The 23,415-nt window shown below is 38.8% G+C and overlaps 1 protein-coding gene across 6 annotated transcripts in view; it reads right to left on the reverse strand.

Annotated features, from left to right (window-relative positions):
* Positions 1-23,415, reverse strand: part of LOC126187357 (transmembrane and coiled-coil domains protein 2) — a 204,529-nt gene that overhangs the window by 179,029 nt on the left and 2,085 nt on the right. Inside the window, exon 1 of one of the 6 annotated variants that reach the window (XM_049928387.1) lies at positions 160-495. The exons of the other annotated variants lie outside the window; for them this stretch is intronic. The gene's annotated coding sequence lies outside the window, so the exon portion shown is untranslated. Of the gene's footprint in view, positions 1-159; positions 496-23,415 lie in introns of those variants that run through there. 6 annotated transcript variants of the gene reach the window in all.

Genomic DNA, 23,415 nt, shown 5'->3' on the forward strand with positions numbered 1-23,415 from the left:
ATTTTTTTGCATGTTTTTGCACATAAACTCCAAATGGTGGCATTAACTGATCATTAACTTCAGCTTAATTAATGTTGCTTGGGCAACAGCTCTGGTTCATCATCCAAACCATGATAATACACTGATTAAAACTACAATATTATGAATTTTGCTACTTACCACATAGCAGAGAAGCTGAGTCGCAGAGAGACAATGTTCCGTCCTGGATTTTCCTTTGTAACATAACTACAGTAAGAGCAATGTTCAAATGGCTATACAAATGGCCACTGGTCCACATTAAACCAAAAACTTTTTACCCAATGTTGCTAGCTCAAATAGGAAGCACAGTCTTTTCCGAGTTATTTGTTACAGCATTTCCTCAGTGTAATGATTAAACTGTTGGTTCAGTAATCTTCAAACTTTTTGGCACTTAATTCCTTTTTATTTGAAGTTATTAGTTACTTCTGAAGTCAGAGTATTTTCCCTGCCTCATATCTTGCACACAAGGTGGATTTGTTCCACCTGGTTGGCTCTCACAAGGAGTTCAGCAGGTACAAGAGAATTTTATCTTTCTCTTCTCTTTCTCTAATAATGCCTTTATATATTCCTTCACCTTCTTTGCTTAGTATCAGCTTTCCATCTGAGCTCTTAATAATACTGCTGCTTCTCATTTCTCCAAAGGCCTCTAATTTTCCAATATGCAGTATATCTTCACACTAGTTATACATGCTCTACAGTCTTAACATTTGTCCTCTAGCCATTCCTGTTTGGCCACTTTGCACTTTCTGTCAATCTCATTTTTAATACATATGTACTCCCTTTGACCAGCTCCATTTCTTGCAATTTTACATTTTCTCATTTCATCAATTAAGTTCAGTGTCTTCTGTGATATTGAAAGATCTTTACTAGGCCTTGTCTTTCTTTTTCCTATTTGATCCTCTGCTGCCTTTACTATTTCATTTGTCAAAGTTAGCAATTTGCCGCCTTCTGTATTCCTTTCCCCGTTTCAGTCAAATGTCTCCTAATGCTACTTTTGAAACTCTTGACAACCTCTGGTTCTTTGAAGTTACCTAGGACTATATTGCAACCCCCTATGTATCACTCACATTCGGGTCGTGAGAATAATATTATAAAAATTACAGCACACATGGAGACATTCAAACAATCATTCTTCCCATGCTCCATTTGTGAAAGGAATAGGAAGAAACCTTAATAACTGGTACAATGGGATGTGCCCTCTGCCATGCACTTCATGCAGTTTGCAGAGTATGGGTGCAGAAATTGTAGATGTACCCATTAAGCTAAATATACCAACTACCATGAGGATTATGTTGAAAAATAGTCCACTCATCTATATGTAGTCTCCATACATGAATCCTTCGTAATATTTACATTTGTTTTAATTTCCAGCTATGGAGGAGCTCTATTGTCAAGTGATCTTTCTTAAAACTCAAATTCTACTCATATGTACAGGCATTAAAGTTAGCATTGATGCGCTCGTGAATGAGACAGGAACTGAAATTGAGGGTAGCAAAGCGAAAGTAGAGATGCTTAACTCAGTGTTCAAATGTTCCTTTACAAAGGTAAATGCAGGAGAGCTGCCCTAATTAATCTTCGTACCAATGAAAAGATGAGTGATACAGGTGTCAGTGACAGTGGGTTTGAGAAACAACTGAAACTGTTAAAATTGAACAAAGCTCCAGGACCTGATGGAATCCCTGTCAGAGCCTACACGCGATTTGAGGCCGAGTTAGTCCATCTTTTACCTGTAATCTATAGTAGATCTCTCAAACAAAAGACCATTCCCCTAGTCATTGTAAAAAGCACGTCACAAAAGACCACAGAATTACCATCCAACATCATTGACACTGATTTTTTGCACAATCTTAGAGAATACAATGAGCTCAAATATAATTAGGTATCTTTAACAGAATTATGTCCATGTCAACCAGCATGGATTTTGAAAACATCAAACATATGAAACTGAACTTGCACTTTTCTCACGCAACATACTGAAATCTGTGGATCGCAGCAGTTAGATATATCCATTATTTCTCCATTTCCAAAAAGCATTTGACTCAGCTCTTCATCTATACTTTTTATCAAAAGTTCTATCAAATGAGGTCAAGGAAGATTTGTGACTGGGTTGAGGACTTTTCAGTAAGAAGGATGCAGCAAGTTACCTTGTGCGCAGAGTCACTGACAGGTGAAGTCACTTTGGGTGTGCCCACAGAAGTGTGTTGGGACCCTTGTTGTTCATGTTTCATATTAATGACCATGTGGACAATATTAATAGCAACCTTAGGCTTTCCACTGATGATGCAGTTATCTATAATGAAGAATTGTCTGATAGAGGCTCCATGAATATTGAGTCACATCATCTTAAGATTTCACAGTAATGCACAGATTGGCAACTCTGTTTACATGTTCATAAACTTATGCACTTCACAAAATGAGGAAACATCGTATCTTGTGACTATAATGTTAATGAGTCGCAGTTGTAACTGATCAACTAATACAGATACCTTTGTAGCGATATGAAATGGAATGATCGCATAGGTGCAGTTGTGGGCAAAGCAGGTGGCAGACTTCAGTTTATTGGCAGAATCCTAGGAAGATGAAACCAGTCTACAAAGGCAATTGCTTACAAATCACTCGTGTGAACCATCCCAGGATATGCTGAAGTGTGTGGGAGTCATGCCAAACAGGGCTACCCGAGGATATTGAATGTGTACAGATAAGGGCAGCAGAAATGGTCCAGATTTGTTTGGTCCATGGGAGAGTGTTACAGCAATGCTAAAGACTGAACTGGTAGATACCAAAAGATAGATGTAAACTATTCTGAGTAAACCTAGTTACGAAGTTTCAAGAATCGACTTCAAATAATGGCTCTAGGAATATACTACAACCCCTTTGTATCACTCCTGTATAGATTGTGAAGAGAAGATTGGCATGTACAGAGCCATTTAAAATCATTATTTCTGCTCTCCATACTTGAACAGAAAAGGGAAAAATTCTAAATCTAGTAAGATGGGAGGTATCCCTCTCCCATGCACTTCAGTGCTTTCAGGCTACAGATGTACAGGGAGTTAGAACAGAAAATAGGGTCTTATACACAGGATGTTTCAAAAAGAATATACATATTACAAAAAAGAATATACATATTACAAAGTATCATGTCGTCAAAAATGTTGATAGCTGCACCACAGCTAGGTTACTGGAGGAACGAATACATTGTTTAGTTTATATACATGTCAGTTTTCTTCTGCTTGCTTGGTTACCATCACATGTTGCAAAAAGGTTATTCCAAAGCAGAAATAAGTTTGTGCTACTGAATTTGCAAAGTTTAATTCTGTGGTTACTGTGCAAAGAGGTTCAAGATTGAGGTATCAAACGGATCCTCTGAATGGATGGAATATTCAGAGATAGCATCAACAATTTGTATGCACAAGATGTGCATTTAAAGGAACAAGTCCTGGCTGCCCTAATGTTTCTGACGATAATTGTCACATGATTTCAAACTGCTTTCCTACACTGTCTTACAACGGACTACACCAACAATTCTTCATGTTTTGAGATGTCAGTTGGCTATGAAGCCACACAAATTACAGCTGTTATAGGCTCTACATAATGACGACAAACATGAACATGTGACATTTCCTGACGAGCTTCAGAGAGCTACTGACAATAACAATACTTCCCCACAATGCATCATCTTCAGTGAAGTGACTTTCCTGATTAGTAGGAAAGTAAACAAACAGAATGTTCAATGTTCAAATATGGAGCCTACAAAACCAACAAGCAAACACTAAACAAGATTCAGCCAAAGTCAATGTGTTTTTTGTGCTATCCCACTCATCTCTTTATGGTCAGTTTCTCTATGATGCAAACACTAAATGATCAGCAGTATCTTACTATGTTCAAAATTGGTTGTTTCTGAGCCTGAATGAGAACAACATTTTACAACAAGATGAGGCACCCCTTCACTGGAGTCGCCAAGTGCGTGAATAACTGAACGAAACTCTACCAAGCCATTGGAATGGTCATCAAACAGCTGATGACTAGCAGATCTCATCTAGCCTCCATAGTTTCTGGATTTGACACCCTGTGACTTCTTCCTGGAGGTTTTCATTAAGGACAACATTTATGCACCAACACTACCAAAGAAACCTAGAAGAGTTGCACTGAATCTATACTACTGTAACATCAATGACAAAAGGACATGCTTATGTGTGTATGGGAGTGATTCAAATCTTGATGTGATATTACTTGTCACTGGTGGAGGACATATTTAAGTAAAGGTCCTACCACGCATTTGTGTGTGCTCAATTCTACCTTAGCCTCTCACCCCAACTACACTTCAATGGTTTCTACACAACCCTGACATCTCAATCCTGCCATCCCCCCCCCCCCCCTTCCCCTGCTGCCAATCCAATGTCAGCCTCTTTCAACTACATACACAAAAATTGTCCTTACAATATATCTCACAACCCTCCTTGCCACAATCTCTAGTAGCCCATCCCACACTCATCTCCACCCCTGTGTTCAAGTATGTTACACATTCACCCCCCTCTGTTGTATCCCTCCCCCTGAGGCCACTGCTCTGTGTCAGTGTGTCACACGAAACTCCCCTTGCCTCTGCCGTGGTGCAGTCACTAGTGCCACAGCCCTATCCTGTGCCCTAGGGCCTCTCCTTTCCAGCCGTCAACAACCTGCCCTTCCCACTATCTACCCTCCTCCACATTTCATCTCCTTGCATCCACTCTACTGAGTTTTTTAAGGCAGCAGTGTCATCTCCTCACATCCACTCTACTGAGTTTTTTAAGGCAGCAGTACCAAATACGTTTAAATATCATCAGATGTAAATAAACACAATTAACTTAGGCTGCTCTATCCACAGTCTTGACATTTGCACGAGTTACAGAGGGAGCTACATTCCACACAATTAATCAGTAGATAGGGAATGTATGTTGCATCTTATAGAGGAGCTGTCTGATGTATTTTTGCTTGCCATAGACTAGATAGTCAAATGTGATTATAGAAGATTCGCAGGAATAGTAAGTCATGCAATCTGATAATGATTAAAGAAAAGAGCAAGATGTAATGGGTCAAATAAGCTACAACATAAAATATTAATTTTGCAAATGATGAAATAAATTAGATATGGAGAAAACCTTAAAACAATTTGTTGTCAACAACACAAACATAATTGCAAGCCATGAAGTACCACATTAGTGTCACCATTTTTTAGGCAGCAGCATTAATTTCCTTCATAGCGGATCACATTTATAAAGAGACGTTAGACAACTCATGTTTGGTAGTAGCGTCAGGCAAAAATGAGACCTCAAGGGGAATGAACATGCAAGAAGCTTTAAATGTTTAACCATTAGCTCATTGAGGAATATAACGTCTTGCATAAAAGGCATTATCAAACAACAAACACTAATGCATTTGTCATTATTCACTGTTCATATATTTATTAACTGTGGAGGTTTTGAGCCCTGAATGGCAAGTAAAAACATTTTTAGTATGAACAACAAGATTTTTTATGTAATGTTAACTTAGAAGTACATATTGATTTGAGTATAGTAGGTTAAATGTTACAAAGAGACATTTCTACCAGTGTGTAAGTGCTAGGTAATTAGCACAGCAATAATGAGACTACTCGCTTTGTGCCTATTAAGATTTGATATATTTATCTTTAACATAAAATACTGATTTATGGTGACCCATTGGTCTTACAACTGCAGACAGTGAAGTCCTTTCCCTTTGTTCCAGAAACAACGCAAAAAGAAGATAAAATTAGCTAAAAATCCTGCGAAATATATTGTTAACATACAAGTTTCACAAGATCTTTGCCCCAAAAATTTAAAAAAGGTGAAAACAGCAAATAAATTAACTAAAATCAAAGTAGGTTTACTATCCTTGACAACATTAATTAATATTTAAAAGCAAATTTGTTACTTGCTTTTTTTACAATTAAAGACTGACTACTGGAAGACTGTTCCTCTGCTGGCTACATTCACAATCAATCAGTTGGGAGAAATAATGCCAATTTATGCAGGAGATCTCCAACAGTAAGTTGCTTGACCAGTCTTGCAGCTCTGCTACAAGCAACATTCTTGGCAAGATCAGCAGCTCTCTTCAAGGTTGCTCATTTAAAAAACTGATTTTTATTTGTTTAAGGCTAGCTGTGATGCTCCTACCGTGTCAGTTGCAGTACACAATGTTATAAAACTGAGACACTAATTACACTTTATTTTATACTCACACCTACAGACCAAATTGCTTGCATACTTTTCACACTGCCATTTTGTATTCCTTCATGGGATACTCTTCTGTAGTAATACAGCAGAAATGAAGAATTTGCACACAAAAAATAAATAAAATAAAAAAATCAAGCAATAAGAATAGTGCACAAATAATATGAGAAGACTAAGGAGATATAGCTTCAGGATCCACACTTGATTTAGTCACATTTAACACATTATCTGTAAAAATTTAGACTTTCAGACCCACATTAGAACAGTTAAGAATAGAGTTCCTAATACAATAAATGCCCATTGTTTCTGTGTGGAGATCATATTTTTCCTGCTTAAAGATCCAGATACTTACACACACGTCCATCATGAGAAATTAGGCACCAAACATTGTTATAACATATGTATAAAAATCAATAACTTATGCAAACATGAAAATTTTCCCTGCAGAAAGTTAGGTGTCCTTTTGCATTATCATTTTCCACAAACAGAGCAATGAAAGAGGCCTTTATTAAAATGATGTAAGGTCTAGTGTACCAATTCTTTTGCTGTGATTTGACAATGAGGGGAAATCCTGGGAGATGTAGGAAAGTGAGGGGTGTAGTAAATGTTTTTACAGTAAGAATATAGTGGAGAGAACAAGGGGAAGTCACACAGGAAGATATGAACATTAACACAAGTGTTAGGGATGAAGCTAGTAGCAACTTCCTACACATTTTTAATACTTTTGGCATGGCACCAATGGTAATATTGCTATGGGAGTAACCAAAAACACAGCACTAGTGTTATGCTGTGTATCTGCAGATATCAGCAGTGTATGCAAAAAAGATCTTCACCTCGCAGACCATTACAGCCAGAAGATGAAGCTTTAGGCAGGTTTAAAAATTCCACAAAACTGCAAGCTTGTGAAAAGAATCTCTTCTAAGCCCAAAATAAATATTTTTTGGGAGAACTGTCAAACTAAACCTGTGATGAAGGGTACACAGAAAACAATGTACTTGCAAATTCTTTAAATTTGGCACACTGTACAAATCAATTTTTGACACGATATTTCCAAAAGTGGTCATTCAGCAGCAATGCTAAGGAAATCAAACGGATAACTGCAGATATTCGCAAGTTCTTTTAGTCTCTCAAAGATTTCAGTTCTTTAACACAGTGTTTCTAATTTATCATCATGTTTATAAAAGATATACCAGAGAGTACCGCCTGAAAAAAATCATTTAATGATAAAATGATGAAAAGGAAAAAAATAAATAAAAGTCAAGTATTGTGGGACATCATAAACAAGAAACATACTATCTTGTTCTAAATGGAGAATAATGTGAGTTAATGCAGATGATTAGGAAAAATAATATTGGAGAGTTTGATTACAGTATTAGTAGTGTGCAACTTGACAGTCGCACTGATAAAACATTTAAGCGTAATGTTGCAAAGTGATATGAAATGTAGAAACATGTAAGGATGGTTGTAGGGAAGGGGAATGGTGAACTTTAATATATTGGGAGAATTTTAGGAAAAATGTGGTTCATCTGTAGATGAGGCAATGTACAGAACACTTGTGTGACCCATTGTGATCCATGCTTGAAAAATGTATTTGTGATACCCACTAGGAACGATTAAAGGAAACATTTAAAAAATTCAGAGATGTGCAGCTAGATTCACTAGTAGTAGGTTCAATCAACACTCTAGTGTTACGTAGATGCTTCAGGAACACAAATGCAGGCCCCTGGAGGTAAGATGATTTTCTTTTCACAAAAGATGTTGAGAAATTTTAGGGAATCAGCTTTTGCAGCAGAGTGCAGAACTATTCTACTGCCACCAACAAACATTTCTTATAAGAACCATGAAAACATGATAAGAGAGATTAGGGCTCTAACAGATGAGTATATCAGGAGAAACAAAACTGGTGTTCTATGGGTCGGAGAGTGGAGTGTCAGATCCCTTAATCGGGCAGGTAGGTTTGAAAATTTTGAAAAGGGAAATGGGTAGGTTAAAGTTAGATATATTGGGAATTACTGAAGTTTGGTGGAAGGAGGAACAGGTGAATACAGGGTTATAAATACAAAATCAAATATGGGTAACGCAGGAGTCGGTCTAATAATGAGTAAAAACATAGGAACCGGGCAAGCTACTATGAACAGCATAGTGATTGCATTACTGAAGCCAAGATGGACACAAAGCCCAAACCTACCACAGTAGTACAAGTTCATATGCCAACTAGTTCCGCAGGTGAAGCGATTGAAGAAATGTGCAATGCAATACAAGAAATTATTCAGATAGTCAGGGGACACGAAAATTTAATAGTCATGGGGGACTGGAATTCAATAGTAGGAAAATGAAGAGAAGAAAAAGTATTAGGTGAATATGGACTGGGGGGTAACAAATGAAAGAGGAAACCACCTGGAAGAATTTTTGCACAGAGCACAACTTAAGCATAGCTAACACTTGGATTAAGAATCATGAAAGAAGGTTGTATGTGTTGAAGAGGCCTGGAGACACTGGAAGGTTTCAGATAGATTTATATAATGGTAAGGCAGAGATTTAGGAACAAGGTTTTAAATTGTAAGAAATTTCCAGGGGCAGATGAAGACTCTGACCACAATTTATTGGTTATGAACTGTAGTTTAAAACTAAAGAAACTGCGAAATGGTAGGAATTTAAGGAGATGGGACCTGGATAAAATGAAAGAACCAGAGGTTGTAGAGAGTTTCAGAGAGAGCATTAGGGAACGACAGACAAGAGCAGGGGAAAGAAATACAATTAAAGAAGAATGGGTAGGTTTGAGAGATGAGATAGTGTAGGCAGCAGAGGATCAAGAGAAGGGCTAGTAGAAATCGTTGGGTAAGAGAAGAGACATCGAATTTAATTGATGAAAGGAGAAAAAACAAAAATTAGTAAATGAAGCAGGTTAAAGGAATACAAACGTCACAAAAATGAGATCGACAGGAAGTGCAAAATGGCTAAGCAGGGATGGCTATAGGGTAAATGTAAGGATGTAGAGGCTTATCTCACTAGGGGTAAGACAGATACTGCCTACAGGAAAATCAGAGAGATATTTGGGACAACAGAACCAGGTGTATGAATATCAAGAGCTCAGATGGAAAAACCAATCCTATGCAAAGAAGGGAAAGCAGAAAGGTGGAAGGAGTATATACAGGGTCTCTACAAGGGTGATGTACTTGGGGGAAATATTACGGAAATCGAAGAGAGTGTCGATGAAGATGAAATGGGAGATGTGATACTGCAGGAAAAATTTGACAGAGCACTGAAAGACCTAAGTCAAAACAAGGCCCTGGGAGTAGACATTATTCCGTTAGTACTACTGATACCCTTAGGAGAGCCAGCCATGACAAAACTCTTTCATTGGTGAAGAAGGTATATGAGACATGCGAAATACCCTCAGACTTCAAGAAGAATATAATAATTCCAATCCCAAAGAAAGCAGGTGTTGACAGGTGTGAAAATTACCAAACTATCAGTTTAATAAATCACAGTTCCAAAATACTAACATGGATTCTTTACAGACAAATGGAAAAACTGGTAGAAGCCGACCTAGGGGAAGATCAGTTTGGATTCTGTAGAAATGTTGGAACATGCGAGGCAGTACTGACCCTACCACTTACCTTAAAAGATAGGTTCAAGAACGTTTCTAGCATTTGTAGACTTAGAGAAAACTATTGACAATGTTGACTGGAATACTCTTTTCAAATTCTGAATACGGCAGGTGTAAAATACAGGGAGTGAAAGGCTATTTACAACCTGTACAGAAACCAGATGGTAGTTGTAAGATTCGAGGGGCATGAAAGGGAAGCAGTGGTTGGGAAGGGAGTGAGACAGTTGTACCCTATCCCCGATGTTATTCAACAGTTGTACCCTATCCCCGATGTTATTCAATCTTGAGCAAGCAGTAAAGGAAACAAAAGAAAAATTTGGAGTAAGAATTAAAATCCACAGAGAAGAAATATAAACTTTGAGGTTTGCCAACAACTTTTTTTTTGTGGTTTTAGGGCCCACAACTACAGTGTGGTCATTAGCGCCCAGACTAAGTTATGAATGCACTCCGAGGCACAAGGTTAAAACAGCAACTAAAAGGGACAACACTATAAAAGACACATTAACAGGCAAGGGATCAAAGGAAAACAGCATAATCAAATGTCCTTAGACAATTCTGTCAGAGACAGCAGAGGACCTGGAAGAGCAGCTGAACGGGATGGACAGTGTCTTGAAAGGAGGATGTAAGATGAACATCAACAAAAGCAAAACGAGGATAATGGAATGTAGTCGAATTACATCAGGTGATGCTGAGGGAATTAGACTAGGAAACGAGACAAAGTAGTAGATGAGCTTTGCTATTTGGGGAGCAAAATAACTGATGATGGTCGAAGTAGAGAGGATATAAAATGTAGACTGGCAATGGCAAGGAAAGGGTTTCTGAAGAAGAGAAATTTGTTAACATCGAGTATAGATTTAAGTGTCAGAAAGTCGTTTCTGAAAGTATTTGTATGGAGTGTAGTCATGTATCGAAGTGAAACATGGATGATAATTAGTTTAGACAAGAAGAAAATAGAAGCTCTGGAAATGTGGTGCTACAGAAGAATGCTGAAGATTAGATGGATAGATCACGTAACTAATGAGGAGGTACTGAATAGAATTGGGGAAAAGAGGAATTTGTGGCACAATTTGACTAGGAGGAGGGATCAGTTGGTAGGACACGTTTTGAGGCATCAAGGGATCACCAATTTAGTACTGAAGAGAAGTGTGGAAAGTAAAAATCTTAGAGGGAGACCAAGAGATGGAAACACTAAGCAGATTCAGAAGGATGGCTTGGTATATAGACAGTTGTTTCTCCTCACTCCATTTGTGAGTGGAATAGGAAAGGAAATTATTAGCATGGTATATGGCACCCTCAGTCATACATCATACGGTGGCTTGACAAGTAGGTAAGTAGATGTAGATACAAATCAAAGATGGGAGTAGAGTAATAGAAAATCTGTAAGACCAAGTTTTCATTCATTTTTGTGTGTCATGGGATTAGGGCAACAGAAAATCTATTAGAACCTAGATTTCATTGTTCTTTGTGTGCCTGTCAATGGCTCAAAACATCTATTATTTGGTGAGTGCTTTATTTTAGTCCTAAAAAATTTACATTCGACTGTAACTGTCCTGATCATGTTTATAACTAAAATACATGTAATTAAATGGCAATTAAAATGCATCTCTTAAATGTTACACAATACACAATTAAAGATTATATTGAGAACTCAGATTAAGACATTACTATTTAAAAAAATAAAAATGATTGCTAGTACATAACATTAATGTCACAATATTTTTCTAAGTGCAACATCTTACTCATCAAGAGATGTTGACTCAAGAATTTTGGATGAACAAAATGGACCCTGAAGATGTAACAAAGGCCTGGCAGCATGGCTATGTTTTTAAAGTCACCTGCGAGTGTATAGCTGTCACAGATAGGGAAAACATAAAAGAATCTAAATAAACAGTGAACTTTTTTATGTAATTAAACTAGCCTGTTTCAAGTAAACACAAACGTAAGAGAACTGTGTGTTAGGTATAACCAAATAAGATAGCAAATAATTTAGTGCATTTCCTGTGATGATGGATACACATTCAAAAGGATGGAGGCTCATGTTCAGTCTGACCATCCAGATTTAGGTTTTTTTGTAGCTTTCCTATTAATCACTTCAGGCAAATGGCAGGATGGATCATTCAATAAGGCCACGTTGACCACATGTCCTATCCTCTTCTCATCATACATTTGTATATGTATGTAACACGTGTTTCCCTTGTATGAAGTTGAGAAATCCTGTATCACTGTGACGTAAGCATTGGACCAATAAATTACTACACTGAAGAGCCATGAAAACTGGTACACCAGCCTAATATCGTGTACGGCCCCCATGAGAACGCAGAAGTGCCACAACATGGACTCAACAAATGTCTGAAGTAGTGCTGGAGGGAATTGACACCATGAATCCTGCAGGGCTGTCCATAAATCCATAAGAATATGAGGGGGTAGAGATCTCTTCTGAACAGCACATTGCTCAATAACATTCATGTCTGACGAGTCTGGTGGGCAGTGGAAATGTTTAAACTACGAAGAGTTTTCTTTGAGCCACTCTGTAGCAATTCTGGACATATTTGTTTTGTGTTAGGGTGCAAAACTGACAGGGGTCATACGCGCACAAGTCAAAACTATGGAACACAAAGATAGAGCAGTTAAAAAATGACTACACATCAGTGCCAATCGACGTAAGAAAAGACAGCTAAATTCTGGATGTGTGAGGTGTCACATTGTCCTGCTGGAATTGCAAAGTCCGTCGGAATGCGCACTGGACATGAATGGATGCAGGTGATCAGACAGGATGCTTACGTACATGTCACCTGTCAGAGTTTTATCTAAAGATATCAGGGGTTCTGTATCACTCCCACTGCACACATACCACATGATTACTGAGACTCCATCAGCTTGAACAGTCCCCTGCTGACATTCAGAGTCCTTTGATTCATGAGTTTGTCTCCATAGCTGTACATGTACATCCACTCAATACAATTTGAAATGAGACTTGTCCGATCATGAAACATATTTCCAGTCATCAACAGACCAATGTTGGTGTTGATGGGCCCAGACAAGGCATAAAGCTTTGTGTTGTGAAGTCATCAAGGGTAAAAGAGAGGGCCTTTGGCTCCAAAAGCCCTTATCAGTGATGTTTCATTGAATGATTCGCACGCTGACACTTGTTGATGGTCCAGCATTGAAATCTGCAGCAATTTGCGGAAGGGTTGCACTTCTGTCACGTTAAACAATTCTCTCCAGTCATCATTGGTCCTGTTCTGCAGGATCTTTATCCAGCCGCAATGATATAGATGATTTGATGTTTTACTGGATTCCTGATATTCATGGTACACTTGTGAAATGGTCATACAGGAAAATCCCCACTTCATCGCTACCTCAGAGATGCTGTGTCGCATCACTCATGCATCGACTGTAACACCACATTCAAACTCACTTAACTCTTGATAACCAGCCACTGTAGTAGCAGTAACTGATCTTGTCTTATGAAGGTGTTGCTGACCGCACCACCATATTCTGCCTGCTTAAATATCTCTGTATTTAAATAGTCAGGCCTATACCAGTTTCTTTGGCACTTCAGTGTAATTCCAGCACTCAGTACTCTTACAGTCACTTGTTATAAAAGTTAACTACATCATAATGCGGGTGAAAGGATGAATTTCTGTTGCTTGTTTATTAAGGCCTACATGCATATTTTACAGTCTAAGTATTATAAGTCCTTTGCAAGGAAGCATTATATATTTGAAATAAATCTCTACTATACACCTTTTTAGTTACAAACTGCATAATTACACTTACACACAGTAATAACCTATATGATGAGTGCACAAACTTAACAACCACCTACATTTACAAATCATTACTGTCACATGAAAGATGACACTGCTTCCTACAAACCTCCATTCCTACAGCGTACCTACTGACATGCCACTGAGCATTATCAGTGTATATTCACTACTTACATAATGTGACTGTGAGGCAAGCAGTAGCATAAGACAAGTAACTGAATGGTGTAAATGTAAAAGCAATGTCTTTTTCCAAAGTAGAAACTTTTCAACTTATTGTGAATGACATTCATTGCTAGTATTTTAAAAACAATGCTACTGTATGTTAACAAGAATTATTACCTGCTTCTCTCCAAGTATGTTTTTGATTTTATCCCTATTCCTGGAGGGTCTCCCTTATAACCTCTACAACAAAATTATAGCTTGAGAAATAAATTGAGATAATTGTGTTATTGATGTCCTATTTTACTTCCATGTGCAAGAAGCAGAAGAAATGACCTTCTACGAAGTTGTACTATTTCAAAATAAACTTTCATGTTGATTATATCAAACAAGAAAGAACATTCAAATATTTCTGAGAATTGAATAGAGGGTGCACTATGAAACCATGTAACTAATTTCATTTAGTGACCCACATAAAAATATCTATAATAACTGAATATCAGATTGATCAGAACCATCACAAATATTCATTTTCCTCATCCTCACAAAAAAGGGAATCTTAGTGCTAGAGCAACAACTGAAGCATTTTGCCAATACAAGAACCCCAAAAATATTGCATAAGGTAACTCAACTGAAATTACTATAACATAATGTTGCAATTACCCATTTAGTTACAACACAATACTTCTGGATTTGCTGAAAGTAAATAATTCTGCCTCAAAACCTCAGGCTACACACACTTTCCACAAAAGCGGCGAGGTAGCACTATTTGTAACAATGAATGCCATTTCCAATACACTATTTGGAGTTTGAGGCATTTGAGTGTAACACGCTCACAGTATGAGCGTAACACGCTCACAGTACATCTCGATAGATAATATTCTCAATTCACTACTAGTTTTACATATATTAGAAAGCAGTAAATACATTCTGCATCATGGGTGGGGAAAAAAAGTGGCTTCTAGTCAGAATATCATGGTGTAAGATGTAAGGAATATATTGCCTAAAGATTAAGAGGCAAAGGGGACCCTGCACTACGCACAAAATCTATAGTAGGGCTTTAAGTAGATGCACCTGTGGATGGAGACTCAATGGAAAAATGTGTGGCATCATACATGAAGAGATAATTGGTATTTTCTGTTTTCCACAGACTGTATCAAACGTGCCAAAGTATACACTAACTTGTGAATCAAAAATTGAAATTGATCATGCTGGATACTCCCCAGAAAAGGTGATGGTGGTATTAGGGAACTGAACACTAGATATTTGCAAAAAACTTAAGAACACTAAATGATGTATCTGTCACATTATAAGGAGGCAGAACGAGGACGAGCGACTGATAAAGCTGTAAACCACAAACTTGACATTTGCATTGGGACTTAAATATGCTATTCACAGTAACAAATCTCTTAATTAGAAGAAGTGACATCAGTAAGGATGGAATCCAGCTCAACAGAAGATACTTGTATTGTCTTGGTAACCTTCTGAAATTGCTTGAGAAGCACGTCTGGAGGACTAATTCAAAGGGGAAAGTCAGTAAGTTGACATCTGGGGAACAAAATTTAAGAAGTTAGGATGGTTGGAATTATAATTTTGGTATGATACATGTATGCAGAAAATCTACTGAAACTGGTGGAAGTAGACACACACACACACACACACACACACACACACACACACACACACACACACACTTGTGAATGGGCAAGTGGGTGCACACGCACGATAATATTTATAGCAGGGGACCTAAACCTGCCTGAAGCGAACTGTTACTCTAACAGTTCGCAGATGGTGTGGCAGGCACTAAAAGTTAGTAGGTAGCAAACATGGTTGTATGGCATGTGGATACTAAGAAAGTGGCGACACAAACGATAAAGGAAAAACAGTTTATTGAGACAGCATGACTTGTATTAGAGAATAGAAAATATGTGTAACATCGATTTACTCAGGACAGTTAGAATGGAGCAATAGAATTATCATTATTGCTTGACGTTGGCAATAGAAGTTCATGAGGTCCCATAGTGCAGTTGGTACCTCACAACAGAACCACAAGCTAAAGACAGTCACTGTCAGACAGAGCCATGATAAGAGAAATCAGCAAAGACATACCCTCAAGAGGTCCAATGTTCCACATGCCACCTCTGCTAGAAACCTACTTAACTCACAAGAGCTGCACAGCTCACCCCGCTTTTTGATAACCAAGTCTGATAGCAGCAGCATCGCAGTTCAAATCCAGGCAGCAAACTAGCATCAATAGTGAGAACTGTATACCAAAATTTATACTTAAATGAACGTGACATTTAGCTGTCATTCAGTACTATTCAAAGTAATAAACAATCATTGCATTTTACAACGATATTAAAATAACTGTCATTCATGCGGACATGGATTTCATCCAAGTATTCCCAATTAAACAGTTTTACTAATATAAAGTGTTGACGGTGTCTAAGCCCAACATGAATTCACTAAACAAAGTTGATCAGTTTCAAGCACAACAGACTGACCAAATGTTGCACAAAATTCACTAGATGATGAACAATGTTACAAGAAGCAGCACCACAGGCAGTTGCTAGACCCAAGTTTCGCCGTTTAACTGCAAGGAAGAGGCCTGGTCAGGATATCATGCCCCAACACAAGCCCACTTCACTGTATACAGCATCAAAGGTATGGCATGTAGTGCATTCTTTCTGCCCTTGTCGATGCTGACACCTATCGGCTGTGTCTCAAGTTGTTTCCTGACTCTCATCCAGATACTGATCATGAGGAACTCTTTTGGAAAATTTACGCACAGTAAGACGCATGGATTCATGTCACTGAGCTAAGGTTTAAATTTTTTCATCTTGAGAAGCACCCTGAACAGTCATTGCAGATTTAAGTGTTCTTGCAGGCAAAATTATAGTTATGTTTTACTATGTGATGCAATCACACAAAATGAGTCAGGTACACGCATGCATGCTGCTATCCTAAAATTGCACATCCAGATCTGAAGGATGTCATTATCAGGAGAAAGAAAACTGGTGTTCTACGGATCGGAGCGTGGAATGTCAGACCCCTTAATCGGGCAGGTAGGTTAGAAAATTTAAAAAGGGAAATGAATAGGTTACAGTTGGATATAGTAGGAATTAGTGAAGTTCAGTGGCAGGAGAAACAAGACTTCTGGTCAGGTGAATACAGGGTTATAAATACAAAATCAAATAGGGGTAACGCAGGAGTAGGTTTAATAATGAATAAAACAATAGAAATGCCTACTACAAACAGCACAGCGAACACATTGTTGTGGCCGAGATAGACACGAAGCACATGGCTACGACAGTAGTACAAGTCTATATGCCAACTAGCTCTGCAGATGACTAAGAAATTGAAGAAATGTATGATGAAATAAAAGAAATTATTCAGATAGTGAAGGCAGACGAAAATTTAATAGTCATAGGTGACTGGAATTCGGTAGTAGGAAAAGGGAGAGAAGGAAACGTAGTAGGTGAATAGGTGAATATGGATTGGGTGGAAAAAATGAAAGAGGAAGCCGCCTGGTAGAATTTTGCACAGAGCACAACTTAAGCATAGCTAACAATTGGTTCAAGAATCATAAAAGGTGGTTGTATACATGGAAGAAGCCTGGAGATACTAAAAAGTATCAGATAGATTATATAATAGTAAGACAGAGATTTAGGAACCAGGTTTTAAATTGTAAGACATTTCCAGGGGCAGATGTGGACTCTGGCCACAATCTATTGGTTATGAACTGTAGATTAAAACTGAAGAAACTGCAAAAAGGTGGGAATTTAAGGAGATGGGGGCCTGGATAAACTGACTAAACCAGAGGTTGTACAGAGTTTCAGGGAGAGCATAAGGGAACAATTGACAGGAATGGGGGAAAGAAATACAGTAGTAGAAGAAGAATGGATAGCTTTGAGGGATGAAGTAGTGAAGGCAGCAGAGGATCAAGTAGGTAAAAAGACGAGGGCTAGTAGAAATCCTTGGGTGACAGAAGAAATATTGAATTTAATTGACAAAAGGAGAAAATATAAAAATGCAGCAAATGAAGCAGGCAAAAAGGAATAAAAACATCTCAAAAATGAGATCGATAGAAAGTGCAAAATGGCTAAGCAGGCATGGCTAGAGGACAAATGTAAGGATGTAGAGGCTTATCTCACTAGGGGTAAAATAGATACTGCCTACAGGAAAATTAAAGATACCTTTCGAGAAAAGAGAACGACTTGTACGAATATCAAGAGCTCAGATGGGAACCCAGTTCTAAGCAAAGAAGGGAAAGCAGAAAGGTGGAAGGCGTATATAGAGGGTCTATACAAGGGCGATGTACTTGAGGGCAATGTTATAGAAATGAAAGAGGATGTAAATGAAGATGAAATGGGAGATATGATACTGCGTGAAGAGTTTGACAGAACACTGAAACACCAAAGTCGAAACAAGGCCCCGGGAGTACACAACATTCCATCAGAACTACTGACAGTCTCGGGATAGCCAGTCCTGACAAAACTCTACCATCTGGTGAGCAAGATGTATGAGACAGGCGAAATACCCTCACACTTCAAGAAGAATATAATAATTCCAATACCAAAGAAAGTAGGCGTTGACAGATGTGAAAATTATCGAACTATCAGTTTAATAAGTCACAGCTGCAAACTACTAACGCGAATTCTTTACAGACGAATGGAAAAACCGGTAGAAGCCGACCTTGGGGAAGATCAGTTTGGATTCTGTAGAAATATGGGAACACGTGAGGCAATACTGACCTTACGACTTATTTTGGAAGCTAGATTAAGAAAAGGCAAACCTATGTTTCTAGCATTTGTAGACTTAGAGAAAACTATTGACAATGTTGACTGGAATACTCTCTTTCAAATTCTGGAGGTGGCAGGGGTAAAATACAGGGAGCAAAAGGCTATTTACAATTTGTACAGAAACCAGATGGCAGTTATAAGAGTCGAGGGACATAAAAGGGAAGCAGTGGTTGGGAAGGGAGTGAGACAGGGTTGTAGCCTCTCCCCGATGTTGTTCAATCTGTATATTGAGCAAGCAGTAAAGGAAACAAAAGAAAATTTCGGAGTAGGAATTAAAATCCATGGAGAAGAAATAAAAACTTTGAGGTTCGCCGACAACATTGTAATTCTGTCAGAGACAGCAAAGGACTTGGAAGAGCAGTTGAATGGAATGGACAGTGTCTTGAAAGGAGGATATAAGATGAACATCAACAAAAGCAAAACGAGGATAATGGAATGTAGTCGAATTAAGTCGGGTGATGCTGAGGGAATTAGGTTAGAAAATGAGAAACTTAAAGTAGTAAAGGAGTTTTGCTATTTGGGGAGCAAAATAACTGATGATGGTCGAAGTAGAGAGGATATAAAATGTAGACTGGCAATGGCAAGGAAAGCGTTTCTGAAGAAGAGAAATTTGTTAACATCGAGTATAGATTTAAGTGTCAGGAAGTCATTTCTGAAAGTATTTGTATGGAGTGTAGCCATGTACGGAAGTGAAACATGGACGATAACCAGTTTGGACAAGAAGAGAATAGAAGCTTTCGAAGTGTGGTGCTATAGAAGAATGCTGAAGATTAGTTGGGTAGGTCACATAACTAATGAGGTGGTACTGAATAGGATTGGGGAGAAGAGGAGTTTGTGCCACAACTTCACTAGAAAAAGGGATTGGTTGGTAGGACATGTTCTGAGGCATCAAGGGATCACCAATTTAGTATTGGAGGGCAGTGTGGAGGGTAAAAGTCGTAGAGGGAGACCAAGAGATGAATACACTAAGCAGATTCAGAAGGATGTAGGTTGCAGTAGGTACTGGGAGATGATGAAGCTTGCACAGGATAGAGTAGCGTGGAGAGCTGCATCAAACCAGTCTCAGGACTGAAGACCACAACAACAACAGATCTGAAAACAGTTTTGTCGATAATGGAGTCTCAAAGTATTGTGATTCAACTTAATTGATTTTGAGACTCCATCCATTTCTCTTGTTCATTGTGCAATAAGCACTCAGTCTCCAGTCAATAAGGTGAATAAAAACAGTGCCCACATTAAAAGTACAAACTTTCAGTCACATTGTACACAAAATGCACATTGTAACAAGGCGAGGAAGTCTTGCACTCAGTGTTTTTCTAATCATAATAGAAAAGCTTGTCGTCGTCGTAAAGCAGTGTTTGAAGTATGGTGAGCAACGTCATATCCAGACATCTGTTTAAAATGCTGCCAGTCACAGCACCAGTCTAGTGCTTAGCTATAGTGTAATTCTTAGCAAGTGGACATTGTGTAGGCTGAGCCAGCACAGCCATCACAATCACGTCTCACTTTTGTGCTTTGCAGTAACTTCTGCTGTAGTCCACAGTCATAACAAACATTTTGTCCCATTAAAAGTCACTAATAACACAATAAAATTTCAATCAGACACAAGTGTGTTTCCCTAATCAATAAAGACACCTATGACATGACTGGTAGCCCTCAGACGCAGAAGCCTATTTCTGTTTTGTGATGGCCACATAGTTTGAAAAAAATTTCCCACCCAGAGGTGTACCACTAATTTTTGCATTGTCACACGAAGTACGCCTGTTCAGGTGTTCTGTTGCTACATACAGATAATGAAGATGTACAGGTCGTGATTCCCCATTCCCTCCAGTGGGAAGTCTCATTTTTGTTGCACCAAGGTCAATGTTGTGTAGTTACTCATCTGACATTGCCTTTGGCAGGGCATGGACACCCAAATTCAGCAAATGAGCTCTTATCACACTACTTGCATGCATCATCATTCCACTCTGCTGCAAGTTTCTTTCAGTAGCCACATCCTTCCGGACTGCAGTAACACACACACACACACACACACACACACACACACCGATTTCATGGCTCCATTTTAGAAAACACGGTCATAGGTTATAAACATGTACAGTAAATTTTCATTTATGACACCCACCACTGCTGCTAGTACTGTTATCAGCTTTGTCCACAATTTTTTGTCGCTAAGTCTTCCCAAGGTCCTTGTCTCAGACAATGGACCCTGGTTCAGATCAGGTGAATTTCAACAGTGTTGTGATGATTACAGCATGCACCCTGTAACTTTTGCTCCTTTTCACCTCGATCTAATGGTGAAGCTGAACGTTTTGTTTGAACAAACAAAAGTCACATAGCAAAACTTTATTCCTCCCACACAAGGGAGCAAGTATTAAAGATTTTTCTTTCCTCCTACCACTCTTTGCTACATGACAGGTTGTGGCTGGCAGAATTATTACACAGTCGTCGTCATTGTATCCTGTTGCATCCTCTATGGTCACCACACAAACAATTCATTCCACTGCCTCAAACACAGTTTCAACTGCTAGACACAGAATTCTTCAAAGTTTCTCACAAGAAATAGCATTGGGAGCATGGTGTCTTCACATGAGTAGTGGGTCATTCAACTTACATCATTTTAAGTTCCTTTGGGCTGCACCTACATCACCAGAAGAAGCTGCCGTCCTCTTATATCAGTCATTCTGGTGCAGAATTTTTGCCCACAGACCCAAGATATCGCTACAGTCCACAACAGCAATCATCCCCAACTCTCCGCCTGTCGAGGTCAACACCATATAGAGTGGTGTCAATGGAAATCTACATGGTACTACTGATACAATGCTGGTCCAGCCGTCTGAGCCATGTCTGTGGAGGTAGCACCTCCAGACATTCATCACAAAGCCCCTAAAGTTCCACATGTTGTCCTCCCAACCATGCGTCTGTATCCCTTATTGTGGGGGGAGCACCCTGTGGCCGGTTTATCAGCTAGTGTTCCCACTTGCTTGCAAGGTGGATACTGGTCTGCAGACAGGGAACTACCAATGGCTGTCACTAGAGTCCCTATCTCCTCATTTATGTCCACATCCAATGTCCTCTACCCCCCAGCCCCCCAACCGCTGTCGTCACATACTTGACCCACACTACACGACAATGGTTTGGAGGTTTGGGAGGGAGGAACGGGTCGTCTGAAGAGAGAAGTTGGTACCTCATGAAGGAACCACAAGCTGAAGGCAGTCACCACCAGACGGAGCCACAAATGAAACATGACATCAAGATGTTCTGTACACCACCACTGATCATCCCACTTTTTGATAGCCAAGTCTCACAGCAGTATCATCGCAGTTCCGATCCTGGCAGCGAGCCAGTATTATTAGTCGGAACTGTGTACCAAAGTTTATAGTTAAATGAATGTTATATCTGACTGTCATTCAGTACTACTCAAAGTAATAAACAGTTACAACTGTGTTCTGTAACAGCACTAAAAAATTTATTGTCTTTTATGTGAATATGGATTGCATCCAACTTAAGTATTCCCTATTAAAGAGTTTTACTAAGCTGAACAATTATATAAAAATCATTACAGACAGAAATCTGTGTGGCTGGATACAAACTGATGTAATAACAAATGAGGGGAGAAAGTTTAGGGAATTGATTAATAAGGAAAGAAATAGTTTTTATAAACAGAAAAGTAAAGAGCAAGATAGAACCAGTGTAAAAAAAAAAAAATATCAAAATGAAAATACAGGGTGATTCAAAAAGAATACCACAACTTTAGGAATTTAAAACTCTGCAACGACAAAAGGCAGAGCTAAGCACTATCTGTCGGCAAATTAAGGGAGCTATAAAGTTTCATTTAGTTGTAGATTTGTTCGCTTGAGGCGCTGTTGACTAGGCGTCAGCGTCAGTTGATGCTAAGATGGCGACCGCTCAACAGAAAGCTTTTTGTGTTATTGAGTACGGCAGAAGTGAATCGACGAGAATCCGCGGGAAACAACTCAGTATGAACGTGACTCGCATAAGGCGAACGTTTTCTGTGCCATTTCAGCCAATAAAGTTTTTGGTCCCTTTTTCTTCGAAGGTGCTACTGTAACTGGACTACAGTATCTGGAGATGTTAGAGAATTGGCTGTTCCCTCAGCTCGAACAAGAAGCACAACAATTCATATTTCAGCAGGATGGAGCGCCACCACATTGGCACTTATCTGTCCGTAACTACCTGAACGTCAATTACCCGAGACGATGGATCGGCCGCCAGGCAGCCCGTGACAGAGCACTTCATCACTGGCCTCCAAGAAGCCCTGATCTTACCCCCTGCGATTTTTTCTTATGGGGGTATGTTAAGGATATGGTGTTTCGGCCACCTCTCCCAGCCACCATTGATGATTTGAAACGAGAAATAACAGCAGCTATCCAAACTGTTACGCCTGATATGCTACAGAGAGTGCGGAACGAGTTGGAGTATCGGGTTGATATTGCTCGAGTGTCTGGAGGGGGCCATATTGAACATCTCTGAACTTGTTTTTGAGTGAAAAAAAAACTTTTTTAAATACTCTTTGTAATGATGTATAACAGAAGGTTATATTATGTTTCTTTCATTAAATACACATTTTTAAAGTTGTGGTATTCTTTTTGAATCACCCTGTATAAAACAAAATATTGAAACTGGCCATAGAGAAGGGGTTGGTAACTTTTAATACTTCAGACAAATAACAAGGGAACTTCTAATTGCTGTACATAGATAAATAAATACTAGAGGGATCATAATATCATTTCAAGTTCCACATTAAATGGTGAGGGAACAGATGGATCCAGAAACACACAATACATGGGAAAGAGATGATACACTTCCAT

This window comes from Schistocerca cancellata, chromosome 5 (genome assembly GCF_023864275.1).
Source record: "Schistocerca cancellata isolate TAMUIC-IGC-003103 chromosome 5, iqSchCanc2.1, whole genome shotgun sequence".
NCBI classification, from domain to species: Eukaryota; Metazoa; Arthropoda; class Insecta; order Orthoptera; family Acrididae; genus Schistocerca; species Schistocerca cancellata.